At 37.4% G+C, this 15,367-nt stretch overlaps 1 pseudogene; it reads right to left on the bottom strand.

Moving 5' to 3' along the window:
* Positions 1-2,119: 2,119 nt before the first annotated feature.
* Positions 2,120-2,650, bottom strand: LOC148195073 (uncharacterized; annotated as a pseudogene).
* Between the last annotated feature and the right edge of the window lie 12,717 nt (positions 2,651-15,367).

The raw sequence follows: 15,367 nt of genomic DNA, 5'->3' as shown, positions 1-15,367 counted from the left end.
GGGAGTTGAGGCGTTCATTTGTTTCAGCCTCTTAGACGTCCGTCTTGGCAGGGGACGGACGTCTATAATATTATAGACGTCCTGGCCCCTACCACAGACGTCTAAAACCCCCCGCGAATATCAATTTAAATCCCCAAAGACGTCATATCAGTGATGGCCCGGACGTCTATAATATTATAGACGTCTGGGCCCGAGAGTACCGGACGTCTAACAGTATTAATATGGGAAACGCGAACCCGCGAGCAGTTGCGCTCACTGTTCATCGTCTTCCCCGCGAACGCTGTCTGCGCCATTGCTTTTCCAGGTGTGTTTTCTCTCTTTTGGACCGTTTAAATTTACTTTCAATCCGATTACATTGCCCTATGATGAAATATCTTTGATTTGAACCAATTAAAAATCGTTTTCGGTGCGTTTTGGTGCAGTCTCTTGCGTGTTCTTGGGCGGCTTCTTTGACTGTTTTTGGGCTAAGTTTTAGGCCACTCCCTCCTCGATTTCCCTCCCTTTCGTTTCGAATCTACTTTTCAGGTTAGCTTGTTGGTTGATAAATTTTTGTATGCATGTAATTGGGTTTTGTGTATGCATGTTTTTTACTCTAAGGTATGCATGTGTTATTGGCTTTTGAATATGCATGTATTAGTTGTGTTATTATAATTGTGATATGTTAGTATATAAGTATCAAATCATTGAGTGACACTTAGTTCCCGTTTGAAATTTAACACAAACGATTAATCTTTTAATCGTTTGTGTTAAATTTTGAACTGTCCGATTGGACAGTTTGAGAAAATTAATTTTCATAATTTGCAATAATATGGATGGATGAGTCAAAAAGAGACGTATACCTTGTGCCATACATTGAGGGGTAGGTGTTGTTATATGTGGTCAGTTCATTATTATAGTTTTCTTAATTAGTTGAATAATTATTTGTCCTTCGTGATAGGTCGCACTGGCAGCTGATGGTCATCATTCCCAAACAATGTAAAATTATATGGTTTTGTTCGTTGCACAGGAGGATGAAAAATGACTTGAGAACCATGCTTCAAGGGTAAGTGTTTCTACAAAAATGACTTTGAATTTGATGTTCACCTTCAACTTTTATGATAAATATAGTCATATTAATTATACTTTGTGTTTTCAATCTGTACAGAGTTATTGGTAAATCTCGTGGTCAACTGGTTCAAATTTTGTATCCAAAGGTTGTAAGCATTTATAGTTTCTAATTCATTTTCTATGTTATTGAATGATCTAAATTCTTAACTATTTAGTTTGTCATTTTAGTGTAACCAGCAGCTAGATTCATGGGAATGTGGCTTCTATGTGATGTGTTGGATTAAGATCATCATTCGAGCTGTCATTACAGAATGACTGGAATGAGGTAATGATGTATACCTTGAATACATTACAAATAAAATTCATCTTCAAACATATATGAAACCATAATGAATCTTTCTTGAATTTTGCAGCGCTTCAAGCGTACATCGCATATTCCAGACGACACAATTAAACAGATAAGGCGGACCGCTTATCTTCTTCAAAGATGGAGTTAGGAATAGTTTTATTTGTTGTTGAACATTGCTTAGTTTTAGTTTAAGTTTTATGTTGATAGTTTTGGTAGTGGATTATAGTTTACATTAAGTAGAACTTTGTTTATATGAAACGATTATTTATATTATTGCAAAATTGTTCTGGAACAATTTTCTGCTTTTCAGGTGTGGTTTTATTGCAAAAATAAATTAATTTAAAAAAAAACGCCCAGTAGATGTCGGTTAGTGCACTGTCGAACGTCTATAGACGTCTGGCAGAGCACAAACGGACGTCCAACCCCAGCCCCTACCATAAAACAATCAGGCAGGTAGACGTCGGGGGAGGGAGGAGACAGACGTCTATGGGGACGTCAGACGGGCACGTAGGGACGTCCGGCCTGACACACCGAACGTCTATATACACGTCCGGCCTGACACACCGGACGTCTATATACACGTCCGACCTGACACACCGGACATCTATATAGACGTCCGGTGTGAACCCCCAACGTCTGAGTAACGTCACCCACAAAGACGTCGGGGGAATGTTGGACGTCAAAAGGCCAAAAGAACGGACGTCTAAAGCCCTTTCTACACTACTAATGGGGTCTAATGATGTGATTGGGTGCCCCAGACCTGTTCCTCTGAAAGTGCCCTCTAGGCACACATAAGGTCTGCTCCACATCCTCATAATCCACTCCTTCCAGCATTGATGTGGCAAACAGACATTGCTCCCCGTCCCAGTCTATACCAAGAAAGTACTTAATAGTGTCAGCATCAAAGGCAATCCTCTTACCCCTTATGTAGCTAAAGTACGTCTCATCTTCTCCCCCCAATGCTTTTGCATTTGTGTAAAACTCTTTGATGATGTCAACATTGGCAGGAGAGGGGTAGGTTGCCAAGTGGCCCTAGTCTCTGTTATTCAACTCCCTTTCAAATTGAGGAGCCAAGGATGGTATGTTGGTCACCTTTCTTTCCATCAGCAATCTCCTTCCTTCCACAGCTGTGAAGTATCTCTCATGGGCAGGAGTTCTGAACTTGTTTGAGTATAACTGCTCCTTCTCCTTCCTCATAGTTCCCTTGTCTTTGGTACCAAGGGTTTTAATCCTTTTGCCTGAAGAGGAGGTCATTCCTGCACATAAAGATTCACAAAACAAACATAGAAATCATCAAGCATTAGTCCAGAAAATCAACAACTCCTCTTATTCAGGCTGAGGGCCAAGCAGAGATCCCTCAGCACTACCTGCACAAAACCAAACAGCCAGAACATAATAAACCAGGAAAAATAGCCATTGCCGCTCATCGCTCGAGCGCCCCTCAGGGAATGGTTGAGCGGCGCGCGGTGCAACCAAGCGTGTTCTTGCTATATATTTCACTTCCCAAATCAGTTTCAACTCAGTCCAAACCCCAATTAGCATAATTTAATCGGTCCAAACATTGGTAACTCATGCATAGACAATACCAATCATCAAAAATCACACTTTTTCATCAATATTCTTCAAAAATCAAACTTTTTAGAACACTAGAATGCGTGACTTACTTGATTGGAGACAAGAAATTAGTGGACAAACCTCAAACAATTGGTAGAAATCTGCACTCTTAGCAGCCACACACACCAAAACGCTAAACTTGAATGATTGAATTGTGCAAAATTGGTGAGAAAGAGGGTTTTTGGTGGAGGAATGAGGGGGAAAGTGATTAGAGAGCTTAAGTGAAGTGTTTGGGGAGGCTAGACTGGAGGAAATCTGAGAGAGAAAGCTTGGGCGAAACCCTAGGGCGTGAAAAGAAGAAGTGGGCTGAAATCCCGCTTGAGCCCCAAACTTAAAGCCCATTCTATAGTGGCACCGCTTGGGTGCGCCTTAGGGGGCGCTCAAGCGTCGAGCGACGCTTTCTACCTTATCTTTTTTGGCTTGTTTTGGCTATCCCTGGTCTTGGGTTCTCAGATTCAACTTAGAATTTTCCAGTTTCTTTTCCCTAGCCCTCACAACAACACTCAAATCAAAAAGTTACTCTCTCTTCACCCCTCAAATATTCAGTTATTACAGACTAAGCACACTAGAATCAAACAAACACAAAACAAACATAAATAAAATTCAAAGATCCAAACTAAAGAACAGTAAACAAAATAAAAGTTTGTAAAACACTGGGTTGCCTCCCAGTAAGCGCTTCTTTAACATCACTAGCTTGACCCAATAGACTCATGTCACATATTTGATCTTGGTGTTATCTTTTCCTTCTCTACACCAACAGTTCTTTAGTAATTTCCTGTTCACCTTTTTGATTCTCCTGGAAATTGGAGATTCAATCTCTATCAGTCCATCAATTTTGAGTTCTTTCACAACCCACAACTTTTTGTTGAATCTCACTGGAATGCCTGGTATAAATTCTTCATGTTTCTCCAGGTCTTGATGAACACTTTTTCCTTTGCTGTCTTTTTCTTCTTCTTTTACCTGTGACAGGAAACACTTTTTACCTTTCTTGCCTAGCTTTGCAGCTTTAGTCCTAATCTCTGGTCCATCTTCACATGCATCTTTGAGACTATTCTTTTTCACCTGGATTTGCTGCTCAGCATTGAAGACATTGAAAATCACCTCTACTCACCTGGTTTTTGAGTGCTATAGTTCCATCATCAACATTGATGATCACCTTGGCCGTTTTCATGAATGGCCTACCAAAAATAATAGGGATCTCCAAATCTTCCTCCATCTCCATTACCACAAAGTCTACCAGGAATCTGAGGTTGTCAGTTTGAACCATCACATCTTCCACCACACCATAGGGCTTTTTAGTGGATCCATATGCCATAAACAGAGTCATCCTTGCAGGCTTGACTTCAAGACCACCAATCTTTTCAAGAACAGATAAGGGCATCAAATTGATACGGGACCCCAAATCAATTAGGGCTTTCCCTATTTTATGGCTCCTGATAGTGCAAGGAACAGTGAAACTTCCTGGATCTTTAACCTTAGGAGGAGGTGCCTTCTGTAATATCACACTGCACTTTCCCTGTACCTCAATTATTTCCTCCTCTATATATTTCCCTGTGCCTTCTGTTGTAATGCCTCAGTCACAGGAATTTTAATCCCCAATTTTCTGAAAATTTCTTCAAAGCACCCTAATTGCATCTCTTTTTCTTTTTCTAGAACACTCTTTAGGGTAAAGAAGATTTTTCTCAATTTTTTCTTTTTCTCTCTCACTCTCTTCTTTTTCGTTTCTCTCTTTTATTTCAATTTTTTCTTTTTCTTTTCTCTCAACTTCTTTTTTTTTCTCTTCTTTTTCTTCTCTCTCTTTTAACTCAACTTTCTCTTTTCTCTCTTTTTCTCTTTATTTCTCCCTCTCATCTTCTACGCTCACAATAACCTTGCATTCTTTCTTGGGGTTAACTTCAGTATTAGCCTCAAAACTATTGATAGGTATCTCTTCCAACTTCTTGGCTATTTGACCAACCTGCATCTCTAGATTCCTTATAGCAGCTTCAGTGCTTTTCTGGGTGGAAAGAGTTACCTGCATGAACTAGTGGAGAGTCTCCTCAAGCTTTGTAGTTCTGTCAGCTAGAAAGGGTTATTGTTATTGCTGCTGTGGTGGTCTATTGAATTGTCCACCTGTTTGCCCAAACTGATTTTGTCCCATACTTGGATGAGATTTCCACCCTTGGTTGTAATTATTGGGACGAAATTGGTTGCCCATGTAATTAACTTCTTCATTAAGATTCTCAGACATAGCACATTGACCATTAATATGATCACCACCACATAGTTCACAAAGTTGTTGTTGAACCTATAAGACATTCTGACACTCCTTTGGTGGCTGAGAAAGCTTCTTTTTCAAGACTTCTAGTTGTTGAGTTATAATCTTATTTTGAGCAAGTAAGGCATCATAAGACTGTAACTGTAGAACTCCCTTAGATTGTGATGAAGCTCCTCTTTCACTGTGCATCTCATTGTCATTGGTAGCCATGTTGTCAATCAATTCATATGCTTCCTCTAAAGTCTTACATTTGATATTGCCTCCAACTGAGGCATCAAGCATCAATTTAGTTTGTGAACCAAGACCTCCAAGGAAAAGAATGACTGTCGTTGCTTCATCAAACAATGAGTAGGTGTCTTTCTCAACAAGCTCTTGTATCTATCCCATGCTTGCCCCAAGGTCTCCTCCATGCCTTGCTTGAAAGAAGAGATTTCCTGCTTCCCTTTGTTGATCTTTGACTGTGGGAAGTATTTGTTTAAGAACTTTGCAACCACATCTTCCCACTCAGTCAAGCTATTTTCAAGATAAGAGTTCAACCACAGTTTCGCATTGCCTCCTAGTGAGAAAGGAAACAAGCTAAGTTTAATAGCAACATTTGGAACTCCATTCAGCTTCACAGTATTACAAATCTCATTAAAGGTTGTGAGATGCTCATATGGACTTTTATTTGACAATCCATTGAATTGGTTGCTCTTTACTAGATGGATCAACATAGGCTTCATCTGCATACTTGCCGCATTGACCCTCGGCCTTGCAATGTTGTTAAAATGCTGAGGGCAACAACTATTGCATAATCTGCCAAACTACGTCTACCACCATTGTTGTCCATGCTTTCCTGATCAGATTGTAAGGCCTATGAAATTCTCTCTAGAGAAGGTTCTCTAGATAATCTACTTCTTCTCGGCCTTCTATTGGTCTCAAGTCCTTCACGGAGAGGTTCAAAACTTTTGTTGCTCCTAGTCCTAATTGTATCCTGCATAAACTAGACACAAAACCCTAGAAAACTTTGTTAGCACAAAAACAAAAATAAACAAAAAATTAAAATTAAAATTAAAAATAAAAACACAAGAAAAGTCAAAGTTAATCAAGAATCACACAAATAGAATAGTTTAAACCGTGAGTCCTTGGCAACAACGCCAAAAACTTGTTTGATGGATCGGCAAGTGTACCGCATCGCACAAATAATATAAAATGGTAAGACCATGTATCGTATCCCAAAGGACTCTCGACACTACAGAGTCGTGTGATAACCCGATTAATGAACACTTAAAGAAAACGAGATCATTAGTTTCAGATGCAAAGACAAAAAATTAAATATGAATGCAGTTTGATCAATAGCAGAAGAACACAGTGATAAACAAATATTGTTTAATATGAGATGAATATGTTGTTCGGGTTAGATTTCCCCAAGTTCCCTCTCATATATGTAAGAATTCTTCTTTATGCATTAATGTCAACATCACTCACTAAATTACTTAAAGTCGATCCATCGGTGAAATAAGTCTGTCCTCAATCACCAGTTCATGCAATTCCTAGCATTCCTAGCAATTAAATGTGAAGATCAAGAGCTTTAAGATGACCAAGACTCATACCCTCATCCTTGAGAAATATTACTCTTGAGAGAATTCAACAAGAACCTAAATTGTAAGGAACCTCCCAACACTCATGCAATTCATACATCATGCTATGAATGAGTTAAACAAAGCATGTAATAAGCACATATGAATTACTCTAACAATTAATGAAAAAGCATGTGTTATTAAGAATCAATTCAAATACATGAGAGTTCACAAGGTTACATCATTCCCCAAAAACAAATAAAGTTTAGTTCACCATAGACATGATGAAACTAGATGAATAATGGAAAATCATGAGATAGCAAAACCCTAAAAGTAGAGGATGGAAGCTTTCACATCCAAATTCTCCTTCAGAGAGTGGAAGAGTCTGTTCTTGTGCTGCTCCAGCCAGAGATACAAAACATAGCATGCTTGGGTCCTTTAAATAGAATGAAGACATAACAGAAACAAAGCCCAAGCCCGTGTCGCTGGTGCTCAAGCGCCACACTTAGGGCGCCCGGACGGTGACTGGTGGTCCTTCACACTTAAGCCTTCCAGATGACGCCCAAGCTTCGTGCTTCCGGCGCTCAAGTGCCCAAAAATGGGCACCCGGATGGTGAACGACACTCTTCTACGCCCAAGCCTTAGAGATGACGCCCAAGCTTCGTGCTTCTGGTGCTCAAGCACCCAAAAAGGGGCGCTCGGGCGGTGAGCGACACTCTTCTGCGCTCAAGCCTCCAAAAAAGGCGCCCAAGCTTCGAGCATCCCTCCCTACTGGTGCTTTTCCAAGCCTTTTTTAGCTCCATCTCCTTAGCACTTCATCCCTGCTTTCCATATTATCTCATTTTCAACCAAAACAAGGAGAATTAGTCATAAAACCATCAAATTCAACCTCAACTCTCTTATTCACATAACTTTACAAAAAAACATGATTCCAAGAGATGTTAGACGATATTTATGATTTTATAATTCATTAGATAACTTGGTCTAGAAAACATTATTTATAACCTCGGCTTTAGACGTTATAAAGTATTTATCATTTAGACGTTATTTATAACCTCGCTTTAGATGGTCTATTCCCTAAACCATCTTGTCTTAACAAGTATTGTATTAGCAACGTTAAAGAGGTGTCACATGTGAGTTTGTGAGTTTTTTAAATTTTTTTGCAATTATTTTTATTTTTATATTTTTTATTACGTGTTAAACTAACATCTGAAGTGACCATGTGATGTGACAACGATAGTGACACATGTTATTCTCCCATCAGGTGTCATTGCCTTGGTCTCAATTTAGTCACTATATTTTTATTTTGTCTCAACTAATCATTTTTTTTAAATTACCGAATTTGGTCTTTTTTTAAATTGAAACCAAATTTGATTTTCATATAAATATTTTATTAAATATTTTCAATAAGATTAAATTTATATTTTAAGTTGAATTTTATTTAAATTGGTTTTAAACTAGAAGTAATGTTAATAGAAAAAAAATCCAATTTAATTTCAACTAACATGTTAAATTTATTTATCAATTACATCTCATAAAATAAAATAAAATTATCAAATTTTTTAATTATTTTAAAATTTATCAGTTGATAATTGATTACATCGTACTTTAATATTTTTTTTATTTGAATTTATATTTCAAATAATTGTAAATTTTTAAAATATGTAAAATTCAATAATTTCTATACAAAAGGTTTAAGTTGGTTTAAAAATAAAACATTTATATTCAAATTTTAAATTTTAAAATTATTCTAAACAATTTTATAACAATTTAGAACAAATAAATTTAAAATTTGAAAACAATTTTAAATAAAGTTCTATGTAAAATATAAATTTAAATAAACTAATTTTGTTAAAAATATTTAACAAAAATATCAATTTTAATAACATTATTTCTACAACATTTATATAAAAATTAAATTTAATGGTGATTGGCGATGGCAGCAGCGACCCGTTGCGAGGGGTATCGGCGACGACAACGAAGCCTACTACGATCCCATTCTTGCAATTTAGGGTTTCTGACCTTGTTTCTGATTTGGGAATGTGGGTTGTTGTCTCTTCCTTGCAGGTTTTGGTCTCGTTTTATTTTGAGTCTAGGTTTGAAATGGGGATTTCGAATTGGGATTCAATTTAGGATTTCTTAAATTGGGAATTTGGAGGTTAGGGCTTTCAAACTTTGGGTTTCTTTCCTGATTTCTCTCTTGGGTTGAGATTCTATTTCTTCTACGTTGATTCAAGGCTTGAATTGGAGCTTTTGATCCTCTTTTCTATTTTGAGATTTGATAAGGTGAGATCTTCGATTTTGAATTTGGGTCTGGGGTTTTGGCTCTTCGTGTTGATCTGAGTTTGGGTTTCGTGAGCTCGCATCTTTGAGTACTTGGTTTTGGTCATCGCTTGTGTCTGACAGTAGTGGTTTCTATACTCAATTTTTCCCAATTTTAAACACCCAATTTGTTGATATCCACCTCAACCTCTAATTAAATAACACGTCAGCGTGCACACAACTAAATAATGACACATAAGCACTATTTGCTGCCAGATCATCAATCCATTAACGCCATTTGTTTCTATTTAATGGACGGGACGACATTGACGCAAAATTTAATAAGTGATGACCAATTTCAAACACTTTTAAAACGAGGAATTGAATGGACGTTTTTCAGCAAAAATAGGGACAAAATATGCTATTAAGCCTTTCTTTTTTTGAACTAAGTGATAACAGTTGCAAAACTGTTATTTTCATGCTTAAAATTGATACTAAAAGCAACCTTTAACACTTAGAAACTAGCTTGGAATCATGTTTTTGTTTATATTTTTGGAAATAAGAGAGCTGGACAGGTTTATGCTTGATTTCAGTGTTTTATGCAGGTTTTAAGGTGAATTTGGTGAAAGAAGTGAAGAAGGATAGAGATGGAATCAGAAAAGAACTCAAAAAGTGCAAAAAGGGAAGTCGCAAGTACCATTCAGCGGCAGTTTACCGCTGAGCGGCACTCAGGAAATCACGTTGGCTCCGTTGAGGGGTGAAAATGCGGCTGAGGGGAAGAATCAACTCACGCACTTACCGCTGAGCGACACTATTTTGGGCTTGGGCCTAATTTTCTGTATATTTTAGAATAGTATATAAGCTTTAGGACGTCCTAGGGTTTGTATCTTTTGCTGGGAGGAAGCAGAAACACACTTTTCACCCCTTGGGGGTGGATTGGGAGATGGTGACGGCTCTCCTCTTCTCTTTCTAGGATTTTTCTATCTCTTTCATTCTTTCATTATTGTTCATCTAGTTTCACCATGAATATGGTGAACTAAACTTTGTATTGTTATTGGGGAATCAATGTAATCTTGTGAAGCTCTCATATATGGAATTTGTGTTTAAACATCTTATTTGAGATACATGCTTTCTTTCATCATTAGTTAGGGTTTTTCCTCTTTGCTCAAAACGTGCATTGTTTAACTTATTCGATGTCATGATTATTGATTTTATCGATATGGGAACGTACGGGGAAATCTAGATCAGGGGAAATTCTCCCAATAGCATATTGCCTAGACATAGGAATATGAGGGTTGGTTGCCTTTAAGCTTCTATGCTTCAGAATTAATTATTAGGGATGCTAGGAATTGTATGAACTCGTAATTAAGGATAGGCCTTCTTGCAAGGTGATTTAGAGAGTGGCATTAGCATTGATAAAAAGAATGATGAATTCCTAAAATATATGAGAGTGGATAAGATGAAATTGATTACCCCAACAACATACTCATCCATCTAATTCGTTCAAGTGTTTGTGTTCATCTTTTCCATTCAAACTCATGCATGCATGTTTATTTATTATCTTTTGCATTTGAAACCTATAATCAATTGTTCACAAGTCTTAAATAATCAACAAATCATATAATTAACTAGGTCGTGAGTCCTTTGGGAGAACGATACTTGGTCTTACCGAGTTTATTACTTGATACAATTCGGTCACACTTGCCGAGGGTTAAACAAGTTTTTGGCGCCGTTTTTCGGTGTTCATAAATTTGTCATCACTAAGAAAACTAAACTTTAGGGTCGCACAAGGGAAAAATCTTCCCTAAAGCTCTTCTCTGTTTCGAGCAACCAAAAGCTTCAAGCTTCTCCTCTTTTTCTTCTCGCGAACCACCTAGTCATAGGGGTCATCTTTGGCTCGTGCAAGGGCAATGGCCTTGTAGTGATGAAGACAAAAATGTGGAGATGCGATGACCAAGCGACATTCGTGGTGGCTTGCGGCAGCACGTTGGTCATTCTCCTTCTTTTCTCTCTTTTCTCGCTTTGGTTAACGTTGCAAGGGAGAAAGCTTCTTCCCTAATCTCTTTGGTTCTGGTCTACGCGTTCTGGTGGTTACGACATGAACTTTTGCTCGCGGTGGAATGAGGGTTGCAACGGCGGAGCCATGACGATCGTGCGGCGAGGGCACGACGACTGTGCGAGGATGTGGTCATTCTTGTTTTTCTCGATTCTCTTCATGCTGGCTCGCGGGAAGGGTCTTAGTTGATGGTGGCTGGCAAAGGTAGCAGCGGTCATTGCGAAGGGTACCGGCAACGACAACGGAGTGAATTGTAACCTCAATCTTGCAGTTTTTGATCTTGTTTATTTGATTTTGAAATTTTATATGGCGAATTGGGTTTCCTGATTAATGCGAAATTGGATTCTTTGTAATCTTCTCTATAGATCTGAGTTTCAATAATTGGGGTTAGGGTTTAGATTGAGAAGGTTAGGGTTTTGAATTGGGAAAACTCTATTTGGGTTCTGATGCTCGCGGTTTCTGTTTCGTGATGGCTGTTGTTGGATGCATGGGTTGCGCTAATGAAAGTGCTGGTGGGTGTTACCATGGGGTTACGGTGGTCGGTGTTGGTAGCTTGGTTCTAACTAAGTTTCCCTAGTTTTTTTTCGGCAGAGGTTTAGGCCAGATTGGGCTAGTTGCACCTTCAATTGGGACCTAGGTTGTAGACAATAAAATAATAGAACAAGCTTAAATAAAAAAATTAAAAACAAAATAATGATAATTATAATAATAAGAGTTTCATTGGGCTAACAAGTCCATAATTGAATGGATTTTTTGTTGGACACTTAATTAGCAAGCGAAGGCAAAAATGATAATAAAAAAATAAGATAAGAAAAAATTAAATAAAAAAATAAGATAAGAAGATTTTAAAATAAGGTTTATGTCTCTAAACTTATAATTGGAAAATAAAAATGAGAGAGTAATTAATTTGGTGTGGAAACCACGAGAAGTTCATGTTGAGTACATTGGGTTTTTAACGAGACTTTCAATAACACATAATGATGAATGAATATTGTTAGGTAGAGAATGAGAATAGTTGTTGTATTTAAGTATACGATGAATTTTAATTGATGATTTGAATGGGTGAGTGTTGGAGTGCACCGGAGTGTGTGGTTGAAGAGCATAAGAGTGGGAGATAGGTCCACTTGTTGTACCTAGTAAAGCTTGAGACTATCGATCATCTGATACGAGATAGCGGCCCCCTTTGGTCTTGTGTGCGAAAAAGGAGTGTTCGAGTATTGAACCTTCTTTGTATGGGGTGATGGTGTTTGCCCTATCCTTGTGTGGCAGGAAACATGTTCCTTAGCCAAATGACGGGAGTACTCGAGTAGACTCTTAGGGGAGTCTACAGGAGACCTATAGGGAAGGCTATAGGTTTGTGAGGTAGGGTACATGAGTGTGACTGATTCTTTTCACTATGAAGTTATGGTATTGTGGAGGCTCATGGTGTTATTCATGATGAAGGATTCATGATGATGTTGGGAATTCTTAGTGACGATGTCTTTAGACACGATGTTGATAGTGATAACATTGATGGTGTAGTCATGATATAGTTAATGAGGATGTTCTTGATGATCATGATGTAGAAATGATTTTGTTACTAGGATAGCGTTGTAGATGACTAATTTGTTATTAAGTTGTGCTTGCTTCCTATATACAAATTTTGTTGTTATTGGTTGTGCTATGATAGCTTACCCATATTTGTTTGTGTTTGTGGTTGTGTGAGTGTCTTGCGATGATCGTATGACTTTTGGTTATTGTTGGGTGTTTCGGCAAGTGCACCGAATCGTTTCAAGTAATAAACCATGGTAAGACCGGGTATCGTTTTCCCAAGAGACTTGTAATACTAAAGAATTGTGCGATTAACAACTCATTTAGACTCAATAGAACAACATCCATTTACAAGCATGTGCAAAGAGATAAAATTACACATAATTACATGATTGAACTTTGGTGTTTGAAGGCACTTAGAAATGAACTAGACTAGAAATGGTATGAAATGACATTGCTAAGGTTAGTTTTCACCTACTACACTCTTGTGCTTACACAATTTCATCTCCGCTCTATCAATTTACTAAAGTCAATCCACAAAAACACTATAGCCATAATCCCTTAGGTGAAAAAGCCTAGGTTTTCCCTATTAAACTCCAATCCCTTGGAAAATCTAACAAGCCAACCTGCATTAATGAGCTAGAATCTTAAGACAACATGTGAATCATCTTTCATCCCTAAAATCAATGACCACAAGGACTCTTGTTTTAGTTCAAGGTTCCATCTTACGTCCCCATAATCCATAAAACCCAAAAATCAAGTCATGAACATTCCTATTACATTCAAGCTTTAAGATCGGAAACAAGAATACTAGAAATTGATAGAAAATGCATATATATAATCTAATCATTCAACAAATACACAAGAATTTAGAGGCTACAACAATCCCCAACAAGATGGATTTGGCTCTCAATTTCCATGGAGAGCCTTAAAGCTTAATAAATGGCCACAGAAGAATATGAAGAACCAAAGATGAAGAAGGGAGTGTTCCCACGAGGCCTAGCAGCCCTCCAAGCTCTCCTCTGAGTGAGATGCACCTCCAAAGAACCAAAGAACTTTTTCCCTTAGCGTTTTTGTCTAAATAGACCAAATTGTCCAAATCAGTGTTGTCACCGCTCAGTTGCACCCCAAATGCAGCCCAGCTACAACATTACAAAGAGTAGAGCCTCAGTTGTAGCTCAGCTGCGGCCTAGTGGAAGCATTCAAAAGAGCAGGCGCTCAGTTGCACCCCAGCTGCGCCTCAACGTCAACATTCCAGAGAGCATATAGCTCAGTCGTAGCCTAGTTGTAGTCTAGCTACATCATTCCAAAATTCTCTCTTTTTGTTTACATTGCTTTTATGGCTGGTTAAGCTTTATACATTGGTGAAGGTTCTTCCAAGCACTATATTAGATACAAAATAAGGGGATTAGTGATGATATTATATCAATGAAGCCCAAAACACAACTATTTATAAAAGCAAGATACAAGATAGGATTAAGCAAGTACAAGCTAGAAAAGAGTTAATTTTACTACTAAAATGATGCTTATTAAATGGTAAGAATTAGCATTATCAAACTCCCTCAAACTTACAACTTTGTTTGTCCTCAAGCAAATGTACTTCACCTAGAAAAACAATTCAATTGTAATGTTCTAGCAATTCAAGAAACAATTTCAATCAAAATAAACAAAATCAATCATGTTTGCTCAACTTAGAAATTACATTTAAGAGATAATATGGTCTCAACAAACTAAACTTCAATCATGGTGCTCACAAATCAAAATAACAAGATAGATGCAAATAAAAGAGCAACAAACATGGCAAGTTGTTTTCATTGAGTGCATGGAACCAATCTTCACCATGGAAAGTGTTTCACTCAAGCACAATGGTATATAAGGATGTGTGTCTTACTCTAAACTATCACAGTGTTACACAAATCAACTATGCCTTTCATTTCAATATATCAAACACATTCACAAGCAAGTTAGAATCACAAGAAATTTTTAATGCTTGTAATGTGGCTAGGCTAAGAAGAAAAATTGGATTTTTTTTGGAACACAAATCACCTTGAGCTAAGAGAGAAAATAGTTTACTTCTTGATATAACATTAATCTTTCTTTTTCCTTTACAATTGAATAAACTACTTCTGAACTTATTTTCCAACTTCTATTCATTAAATTCATTTTTGTTTCTCTTCTTCTTTCTTCTTTTTCTTTCTTTTTAACTCAACTTGTTATTTTCTCAATGCTCCCTTATGTTATAAACTCCCCCAAACTTAAACCATTCTCCTCATCCTAAGATATATGTCCATCTCAACTCAAGGTAAGGAGGTTAAGGATTTTCAATAGGCTTAAGGTTCCAAGAATGAGGAAATTTTCTTTTAAGGTTCAAAGGTTTAGCATTTGATTTGAGGTTAAAAAATGTAGAAGAGGTTGAAGAACAACATGGCCTTGATCATTTGTAACAACAAGCAAATAGTTCAAATAGAGAAACTTAGGAAAAATCAACTATGATTCCAAAGTAATAAATAACATTCAACAATAAACTCTGAGGCACAACATCTCATAGGTTAACTTAGGGTTCCAAAATTTGATAAACATCATGCCAAGAATATTGATCATAATTAAAACCAAGCATCTATCTAAACATATACAAGCAACCACAATCTTTGTTCAACAAGCTCAACCATCTCAATCAGATTTCCAAAACAATT

Source organism: Vigna umbellata, chromosome 7 (genome assembly GCF_029865625.1).
Source record: "Vigna umbellata cultivar VRB3 chromosome 7, Vumbellata_1.0, whole genome shotgun sequence".
NCBI classification, from domain to species: Eukaryota; Viridiplantae; Streptophyta; class Magnoliopsida; order Fabales; family Fabaceae; genus Vigna; species Vigna umbellata.
The sequence above is the reverse complement of the archived record's forward strand: the minus strand, read 5'-3'. Positions and strand labels throughout refer to the sequence as shown.